This window comes from Triticum urartu, chromosome 1A (genome assembly GCF_056163025.1).
Source record: "Triticum urartu cultivar PI428250 chromosome 1A, HENAU_Tu73, whole genome shotgun sequence".
Classification (NCBI taxonomy): domain Eukaryota; kingdom Viridiplantae; phylum Streptophyta; class Magnoliopsida; order Poales; family Poaceae; genus Triticum; species Triticum urartu.
Window position 1 is genome coordinate 105,199,483 of NC_141873.1, and position 11,241 is coordinate 105,210,723.

Sequence of the window (11,241 nt, forward strand, 5' to 3'; positions counted from 1 at the left end):
TAAATTATTTTGAGAGTCTCTTAATAGCATGGTAATTTTCTTAATAATAATATGCTTGGTATTCAAGATTTGTGAAACTTTCTTTTGAGTGTGTTGAATACTAAGAAAAGATTGAAGCTTGATAATTGTTTTGAGATATGGAGGTGATAATATTAAAGTCATGCTAGTTGAGTAGTTGTGAATTTAAAGAATACTTGTGTTAAAGTTTGTGATTCCCGTAGCATGCACGTATGGTGAACCGTTATGTGATGAAGTCGGAGCATGATTTATTTATTGATTGTCTTCCTTATGAGTGGCGGTCGGGGACGAGCGATGGTATTTTCCTACCAATCTATCCCCCTAGGAGCATGCGCGTAATACTTTGCTTTGATAACTTCTAGATTTTTGCAAAAAGTATATGAGTTCTTTATGACTAATGTTGAGTCCATGGATCATACGCACTCTCACCCTTCCACCTTTGCTAGCCTCTCTAATACCGTGCACCTTTTGCCGGTATCACACACCTACCATATACCTTCCTCAAAACAGCCACCATACCTACCTATTATGGCATTTCCATAGCCATTCCGAGATATATTGCCATGCAACTTTCCACCATTCCGTTTATCATCACACACTCCATCATTGTCATATTGCATATCCCGGTACACCGCCGGATGCATTCACATAGAGTCATATTTTGTTCTAAGTATCGAGTTGTAATTGTTGAGTTGTAAGAAAAATAAAAGTGTGATGATCATCATTATTAGAGCATTGTCCCAGTGAGGAAAGAATGATGGAGACTATGATTCCCCCATAAGTCGGGATAAGACTCCGGACGAAAAATAAATAAAAGAGGCCAAAGAAGCCCAAATAAAAAGAGGCCATAAAAAAGATAAAAAAATAAGAAGAAAAAAATGATGAGAGAAAAAGAGAGAAGGGACAATGTTACTATCCTTTTACCACACTTGTTCTTCAAAGTAGCACCATGATCTTCATAGTAGAGAGTCTCTCATGTTATCACTTTCATATACTAGTGGGATTTTTTTTCATTATAGAACTTGGCTTGTATATTCCAATGATGGGCTTCCCCAAATTGCCCTAGGTCTTCATGAGCAAGCAAGTTGGATGCGCACCCACTTAGTTTCTTTTTGAGCTTTCATATACTTATAGCTCTAGTGCATCCATTGCATGGCAATCCCTACTCACTCACATTGATATCTATTGATGGGCATCTCCATAGCCCGTTGATACGCCTAGTTGATGTGAGACTATCTTCTCCTTTTTGTCTTCTCCACAACCACCATTCTATTCCACCTATAGTGCTATATCCATGGCTCACGCTCATGTATTGCGTGAAGATTGAAAAAGTTTTGAAAAAGTTAGAGTATGAAACAATTGCTTGGCTTGTCAGCGGGGTTGTGCATGATTTAAATACTTTGTGTGGTGAAGATAGAGCATAGCCAGACTATATGATTTTGTAGGGATAACTTTCTTTGGCCATGTTATTTTGAGAAGACATAATTGCTTTGTTAGTATGCTTGAAGTATTATTATTTTTATGTCAATATAAACTTTTGTCTTGAATCTTTCGAATCTGAATATTCATATCACAATTAAGAAGATTTGCATTGAAATTATGCCAAGTAGCACTCCACATCAAAAATTCTCTTTTTGTCATTTACCTACTGAGGACGAGCAGGAATTAAGCTTGGGGATGCCTGATACGTCTCCAACGTATCTATAATTTTTGGTTGCTCCATGCTATATTATCTACTGTTTTGGACTATACTGGGCTTTATTTTCCACTTTTATAGTATTTTTGGCACTAACCTATTAACCGGAGGCCCAGCCCAGAATTGCTGTTTTTTGCCTATTTCAGTGTTTCGAAGAAACGGAATATCAAACGGAGTCCAAACGGAATAAAACCTTCGGGAACGTGATTTTCTCACCGAACGTGATCCAGGAGACTTGGACCCCGCTCTAAGGAACAAAAGAGGCGGTCACGAGGGTGGGGGGCGCCCCCCTAGGGCGCGCCCCCTGCCTCGTGGGCCCCTCGGTGCTCCTCTGGCGTACTCCTTCCTCCTATATATACACACATACCCCCAAACTATCAGACCAGGAGCCAAAAACCTTATTCCACCGCCGCAACTTTCTGTATCCACGAGATCCCACCGCCGCAAGAGGGCCGTCATCATGGAGGGCTTCTACATCATCATAGCCCCTCCGATGAAGTGTGAGTAGTTTACCTCAGACCTTCGGGTCCATAGTTAGTAGCTAGATGGCTTCTTCTCTCTCTTTGAATCTCAATACAAAGTTATCACCCTCTCTTGTGGAGATCTATTCGATGTAATCTTCTTTTTGCGGTGTGTTTGTTGAGACTGATGAATTGTGGGTTTATGATCAAGTCTATCTATGAATAATATTTGAATCTTCTCTGAATTCTTTTATGTATGATTGGTTATCTTTGCAAGTCTCTTCAAATTATCCGTTTGGTTTGGCCAACTAGATTGGTAGTTCTTGCCATGGGAGAAGTGCTTAGCTTTGGGTTCGATCTTGCGGTGTCCTTTCCCAGTGACACAAGGGGCAGCAAGGCACGTATTGCATCATTGCCATCGAGGATAACAAGATGGGGTTTATTTCATATTGCATGAATTTATCTCTCTACATCATGTCATCTTGCTTAAGGCGTTACTCTGTTTTTAACTTAATACTCTAGATGCATGCTGGATAGTGGTCGATGAGTGGAGTAATAGTAGTAGATGCAGAATCGTTTCGGTCTACTTGTCACGGACGTGATGCCTATATACATGATCATGACTAGATATTCTCATAACTATGCTCAATTTTGTCAATTGCTCAACAGTAATTTGTTCACCCACCGTAGAATACTTATGCTCTTGAGAGAAGCCACTAGTGAAACCTATGGCTCCCGGGTCTGCCGAAACCCGAAATCCGACAAGATCTTGGTCAGCTTGGAGCTGCTGCTGCTTCTTTTTCAGGCTCCTTGTCGTGGCTATTAGCTGGTGCCTAAAGCATTCCTGCTCAAGGGGTTCCTCAAGCGTGATAAAGTCTTCGTCGCCGAGGCTCATCACCTCCTCGTAGGGTGGAAGATAATTACTATCCTCCGAGTCTTCGTTTATAGCCTGGTCATCACGGCTAATTTGCCCATCTTCCTGATCGTCCTGTTCAGAGGTTGGCTCGATGAGGTCTTCTTGGTCTTTGGCGTCGTCCGGAGTGTTGTTCTCTCCAGTGCCAGTATTGTTGTCTTTTCCACAGCGTGATTTAGAGCGGCTCCGTTGACGTTGGCGCTTTGGTTGAGTCTCAGGAGGTATATCCTCAACTAGATTTTTCTCGTTATCGTTGTTACCCTCTTTGGGTGTATCCACCATATACACGTCATATGAAGAGGTGGTCATCCATCATCCGGTAAACGGCGTGTTTTGGTCCTGCTCTTCTCATCGTCGTCCATACCGTCGATGTCTTCAGAGCCATAATCGAGCATGTCAGTTAAGTCCTCGATAGTGGCTATGAAGTGGGTGGTGGGTGGGACGTAAAATTCCCCGCTCTCAGCCCCTAGTCTGGGTTGGGAGTAGTTCGGACGTTGCTCCTTTGTAATGACGAGGGATCACATTAAGTCCAGAGCCTAGCTTAAAGGCGAGGTTCGGTCAGGGAGAAGAGAGTTCGTGGAGTGCGGTGAGAAGAGAACTCTTTGGCCGAGCTCACACGATGATGACTTCGAGGGTTCAGAGCCAGTGTTCGGAGAGGAGTCCGGCTTCATGATGATTGCCGGTGATACTGATTCCTCCGGCTCTCCCATACTAGGCTTAATAGCCGCAGAGAGTCCGGTGGGCCCGGGAATCCTGTCTTCGGTCCTGGAGACGCACTCCGGATTTAAGTCCAGAGCGGTGGTTGGGGTCGCGAACCCTTGGAAGATCAAGTCTCCTCGGATATCAGCGACATAATCCAGATTTCCAAAACTAATCTGGTGACCTGGGGCATAGCTGTCGATCTGCTCTAGACGGCCAAGAGAGTTGGCCCGCAGTGTGAAGCCGCCGAAAACAACGATCTGGCCGGGAAGAAAGACATCCCTTAGGGCAGCTTCGTTGTAGATGACTGATGGAGCCATCGAACCTTATGGCAACGACACAGCGGAACTCTCAATGAAAGCATCAATGTCGGTGTCAAAACTGGCAGATCTCGGGTAGGGGGTCCCGAATTGTGCGTCTAAGGATTGATGGTAACAGGAGACAAGGGATACGATGTTTTACCCAGGTTCGGGCCCTCTTGATGGAGGTAATACCCTACGTCCTGCTTGATTGACTTTGATGAGTATAGGGGTTACAATAGTTAATCTACCACGAGATCGTAATGGCTAAACCCTAATTGTCTAGCCTATATGATTATGATTACCTCTACGGACTAAACCCTCCGGTTTATATAGACACCGAAGGGGGCTAGGGTTGTACAGAGAAAGAAATATTCACATTTGCACGCTAATATTGCCTTCCATGCCAAGGAGAGTCCCATCCAGACATGGGAGGAAGTCTTCTGTCTTGTATCTCCATGGCCCATTAGTCCAGCCTACGTCATATAGCTCGAACGCCAGAGGACCCCTTAATCCAGGACTCCCTCACCTGGTACGGCGCCGGGACTAGCATCCTCGTCAACAGAAGAATAGTTTCGTCTTCGGGCAGTGGAGCCGGACAGTGAATCCGCTCCGCTTTCCTTGTCCAGCCCTGCAAAAGAAAATAGGAGTTTAGTGTGCTCCTTGGGCTAGCAAAGTAATGTTATGAAAGAACTTACGGGAGTCGCAGCGTGGGTGCTGTCGTAGCCGAGGTCTTCGGTTGTCTCCGGCCATGACTTCTGGTTCTTGAAGAGCAGCTTCCACATGTCTTCGTGCTTCGTGCCGAAGAACCGCTGCAGGGTCCGGGGACCGACCGGGTTGAACTTCCACATGGGCTCTTGACGCGCCTGACAGGGGAGTATCTGGCAGAAGAGCGTCACTTGTATCACGCTGGCGAGGCTGGTATTTTTATCTATCATGCTCTTGATGCGCCTCTCCAGCATCGTTACCTCATCAGACGACGCCCAGTCCAGGCCCTTGTTGAGCCAGGATGTCAGCCGCATTGGGGGCCTGGACTTGAACTCCGTGGGAGCAGCCCATGTGGAGTCACGGGGCTCTGTGACATAGAACCACCCCTGCTGCCATCTTGTCATGGTCTCCACGAAGGTGCCCTTGGGCCAAGTGACATTGGGCAGTTTGCTCACCATAGCGCCACCGCAATCTGCGTGCTGGCCATCCACCACTTTCGGCTTCACATTTAATACCTTGAGCCATAGGCCAAAGTGGTTGGAAACATGGAGGAAGGCCTCACATACGATGATGAACGCTAAAATGTTGAGGAAAGAATTCGGGGCTAGCTCATGAAAATCTAACCCATAGTAGAACATGAGGCCACAGACGAAAGGATGAACGGGAAACCCCAGTCCGTGAAGATAATGAGGGATGAACACTACCCTCTCAACGGGCTTTGGAGTGGGGATGATCTACTTTTTGGCTGGAAGCCGGTGGGCGATTTCCTTGGCCAGATACCCCGCTTCCCAGAGTTCCTTGATGTTTTTCTCCGTGACGGAGGAGGCCATCCACTTGCCCTGCGCTCCGGATCCGGACATGGCTGGAGTACTTTCTGGGAACGGAGTGGATCGAAGCTTGAGCACTGGAGCTTGAGGGCGGATGGACTGAGGAAGGGGAAGGGGTGGGGTAAAAAGGGGGAATCTTATCTCCTTATAAAGTAAGTGAATACCAGACATCCCCCACGAGCCTTAAAGCTCGCCTATTTCCAGGGGGTCGTGTGAAATGGAACGGTTGGGTTTCCCATACCCATATTGATGAGAATACCATAATAAGAGGGAAGGATCTCTGCTTTGACAAGATGTGTCGTCGGTGGTTGTGTCTTTAAACGCGAAACGGGAGGCCGAAAAACGATTTGAAATAATGGAATGGCCGGATGTAACCTCTCACTAGTGAAATCTTCGGAGGACGGAACCTATCTGTATTCTAATTCAGAGGTATGACTATGGTACAAAGCCGGATATAGTACTGACGATCAACTACTTTGAAGAATTCGGAGGAGGAACCCGCCTTGCAATGCCGAAGACAATCTGTGCGCCGGACACATCGTCAATGAAGACTAGTTCAGGGGCTACTGAGGGAGTCCTGGATTATGGGGTCCTCGGGTGTCCGGGCTACGTGATATGGGCCTGCAGATGGGCCATGAAGATACAAGATAGAAGGCCTTCCCTCGTGTCCGGATGGGACTCTCCTTGGCATGGAAGGCAAGCTTAGCGTGCGGATAGGAATATTCCTTTCTCTGTAAACCGACTCTGTACAACCCTAGCCCCCTCCAGTGTCTATACAAACTGGAGGGTTTAGTCCGTAGAGGCAATCACAATCATAATCATATAGTCTAGACATCTAGGGTTTAGCCATTACGATCTCGTGGTAAATCAACTCTTGTAACCCTTATACTCATTAAAGTCAATCAAGCAGGACGTAGGGTATTATCTCCATCAAGAGGGCCCGAACCATGGTAAACATCGTGTCCCTTGTCTCCTGTTACCATCGATCCTTAGACGCATAGTTTGGGACCCCCTACCCGAGATCTACCGGTTTTGACACCGACACTCGCCTTACACCGGCGCGCCCATCCTCGTGCCCCGACAGCCGACGGCCGCGTACCACGCTGCTCCCTCCTACGCGCCACCGATCTAGAACACCAGTCCTTATGCATCATATGGTGCTCCATTGTCCCCCTACATGCAGCAGTACAATGATGGTGTCTCTCTCTTTATGCCGATGCCGGACCTACTGCCGACGCCACCACACCTGCCAGCTCACATGCCTACACCGGCCTCTACTTCGACTCTGAGCTGGGACCAAGCTGCTTTTAAACAAACCATGAACAACTTTGCTGCACAAGGGAACTCAGGTACGGATTGGATCTTCAATTCTGGTGCTTCTCGTCATATGTGCATCGAATAATTTGCTTTCTTCTTGCACACGTTTGCCTTTTCCCTCTATTACTCTCGGTGATGGATTTTCTATTCCTATTTACTATGTCGGTTAGGCTCAAATCCAATCCCCAATTAAGCCTTTACTTCTTTGTGATGTTCTTGTAGCTCCTGCTCTTATTAAAAATCTGATTTCTGTTTGCCAAATCACCACTGATAATCTTGTTTCTGTTGAGTTTAACCCCTTTGGTTTGTCTGTGAAGGACTAGCAGACCAAAGCCGAGATCGCTCGATTCAATAGCTCCAGTGATTTATATTCTCTCCATGGTGTTCCAGCTGCTGCTCCTCCAACATCTCTTGTGGCCTCTGTTGATCTGTGGCACCAACGTCTCGGCCATCCCAATAAAAATGTGTTATCCACACTTCTTAGTGAATTTTCAATACCTTGTAATAGAGACTCTCATAATTATTCTATGTGTCAGTCATGTCAATTGGGCAAACATGTTCGCCTTCCTTTTAGTTCATCTCAATCCTCTAGTACTTTTCCTTTTGAATTACTTCATTGTGATCTCTGGACATCACCAATAGAAAGTGTATCTGGTTTTTAAGTATTATCTCGTGATTCTTAATGATTTTATTCATTATGTTTGGACTTTTCCTTTACGCAACAAATCCGACATTCATAATATATTCCTTAACTTTCAGCGCTATGTCTCGGTGCACTTTTTCCTCCCTATAAGATTCATACAATGTGATAATGGCCTTGAATTTGACAACTTTAAAAATCAAAATTTCTTTCTACAATATGGAATTCTCTTGTGTTTCTCCTGTCCTGATACCTTCCCTCAAAATGGCAAAGCTGAGCGTTCTCTTCGTACTCTTAATGAAATCATTCACACTCTGCTTGTTCAATATTCTATGCCTTCGATGTTCTGGGCAGAGGCACTCCACATGGCCACATATTTACTCAATATTCGTCCATCTAAAGTTAACCCACAAACTACTCCTTACTTCTCTTTATTTCTCTCTTATCCAAATTACTCCGACGTTCGCGTCTTTGGTTGTCTTTGTTTCCCAAACTCCTACTCCACTTCTCCTAACAAACTTTCCCCGCGCTCTATCCCGTGTGTCCATCTAGGTTTTTTCGACGAGCACAAGGCTTATCGTTGTCTAGATCTTGTTAGTGGTCGTGTTCATGTGTCTCGTCATATAACATTTGCTGAAAACATTTTTCCCTTTTCCGAGCATCAACAATTAGATCCCAATTCATCCACGCCGTCCACTAGTCCCTCTCGTCACAATCATCTTCCCTTCTTTCACCTGCTGACCTATCCAGCGAAACCAGCCACAGTAGCGGATCTTGCCGCCACCACTTCTATCATCACCTCTGTCCCAGTAGAGGAAAACACATTACACTCTGATGCAGTAGGAGGTCAGTCTTCACTGCCATCTCCCGCATCCGCTTCCTCCGTTGCGCTGAACGCGTCCACCACATCTTCCCCCACCCCTCCTGCTCATGCTATTCCCATTCCAGCTCATACTAAAAATTATACCATGCGCACACATGCCAAGTTCGGGTTTCGTTTACTTGCAAAAGATCATCTCAATCTTCATGCATCTTTATCTCCTTCCTCTCTACCCAAAATCTTACAAATCAGCTCTCCTAGATCCTAATTGGGCCGCAGCTATGAAAGATGAATATGATGCCCTTCTGCAGAATAACACGTGGCAGTTAGTTCCTCGTCCTTCCAATACAAATATCGTTTCAGGCAAATGGGTTTTTTGCCATAAATTTAATTCTGATGGGAGTCTTGCACGTTATAAGGCTCGATGGGTATGCCATGGTTACTCTCAGCAACACGACATCGATTATGGTGAGACTTTCTCTCTAGTTGGCAAGCCTAGCACTATTCGCACTATCCTTAGCATCACCGTCTCTTCCTCCTGGCCAATTCATCAACTAGATGTCAAAAATGCTTTTCTTCATGGCTCTCTTCAAGAAACAGTCTATTGTCAACAACCTCTTGGCTTCGAACATTCCTTCTATCCTAATCATGTTTTTCTTCTTCAAAAATCTCTTTATGGTCTTAAACAAGCACCACATGTCTGGTTCCAATGCTTTTCTACTTATGCTCAAACCATCGGTTTTACCCCTTCCCGTTCTGACACTTCTCTCTTTACCTTTCATCACAACACCAACACTGCTTACCTTCTTTTATATGTTGATGATATTATCCTCACAGCTTCCTCACAACAATTTTTAGATCATATTATCTCTCTTCTTCGCCATGAATTTTCTATGACAGATTTAGGTCTTCTTCACCACTTCTTAGGTATTGTTGTTATCCGTGACTCCTCTGATCTTTTCTTGTCTCAACGGCAGTACACTCTGGATCTTGTTTCTCATGCCGGTATGCTTGATTGTCAAACTTCCTGTTCCCCTATTGATACAGGTTCCAAACTCTCTGCCGACGGTGATCCTTTCTCTGATCATTCTCTTTATCATAGTTTTACCGTTGCACTTCAATATCTCACTCTCACTCGTCCTGAAATTTCTTTTGCTGTTCAACAAGCTTTTTTATACATGCATGATCCTCGTATTCCACACTACAATCATGTCAAACATATTCTTCGATATCTCAAAGGCACACTAGACTTAGGTCTTCATATCAACAAATCCTCTGCCACCTCCTTGACAGCTTACTCCGATGCAGACTAGGCTGGTTGTCTAGATACTCGTAGGTCCACATCCGGATTTTGTGTTTTTCTTGGTAACAATTTGGTTTCTTGGTCTTCAAAAAGGCAGGTTATGGTCTCCCGCTCGTCTGCTGAAGTCGAGTACCGCGTTGTGGCTCATGCGGTTGCTGATACGGTTTGGTTGCACCAGTTGCTGTCGGAGCTACACCGTCCTATTGAGAAAGCTACCATTATCTACTGTGATAATATTTCAGCTGTCTACATGTCAGGGAATCCGGTTCAACACCGCTGCACCAAGCATATTGAGATCGACATTCATTTTGTTCGAGAGAAGGTGGCTCTCGGTCAAGTTTGTGTTCTCCACGTACCTACTTCTTCTCAGTTCACTAATATCTTTACTGAAGGCCTGGCGACTACTTCGTTTTAAGACATTCGTTTCAGTCTCAACGTCGTCGAGCCTACCGTTGACACTGCGAGGGGATGTTAGAATACAACTTGTAATAGGATTAGGACTCCTACTCGGTTTGTAATAGGGCTAGGTCATGTGCGGCTTGGCTCTTATATATACCTCTTATACCAGCACAATATTGCATCAACAATTATTCAATACAATTCTACACGATGTATGCCGATAGAATCGTTCCATGGGGAGCATGCTGATAACGTGTTAGAATAGACAGAGACAATCTCCAGAGACAACAAATGATTCAACCAACTCTTTATTCCATCAGGGTTTGTAAGTGCATCTAGTGCCCCTTAGTGATTTTGGTGTATTGAAGACTTGTAGGTTAAGGGACTAATGCGTTTGTGAGTGTACACAGGTCTATAAGGAGTTTGATATTTACAGAGAAAGTCGACCCCTAAAAATGAAGTTCTTCGACTGAAGACTTTGGATTTCTGAAGACTTCCTAAAAACTTTAAAAGTGAAGAAATTGCTGTGACCCTGAAGACTTGGTATTCATTCGATGAACATGAAGCGTGAAGACTTTTGTTTTCGTAGTTTCATTTTCTCTTTCTTGAGTCATAGGAAACACCGTACTATTAAAGGGGGTCAAGGAAATACTAAGGAAAATTTTCCATGTGATGCTCAACTCAAAATCCTACACCTACCAATCCCTTCGAGTGAAGCCATTGGAAATCTCATACAGTCCAGTCATATTCTTCAGTGACAGAGACGAAGTTCTTCTGGTCTCTGAGGAATTTGTTCTGACTGAGGAGTTAGGAATTCGCCAGTGCGGATTACCTACACAGTGAGGAACATGATAGCCCTGAGGATTTTGCTACTCAAAATTCCGACCGTTGTTGTGTTATGAGCCAGCTGTCCCAAAATATCTATCCACCTAACGGTCATATCATTGAAGGGCATTTATGTCTCATCATGTCGGGCTGCTCCCTAGGCTATAAATAGCCTCCCCCTACAACCACTAGCTGGTTGGCTGCTCCGAGAGAAACTGACACTTGTCATTTGAGAGAAACCCATCCTCCGAGGACTTTGAGCGAAAATCATCAAGTGAGGAAAACCCAAACACCACAAACCCCAAGTGATTGAGCA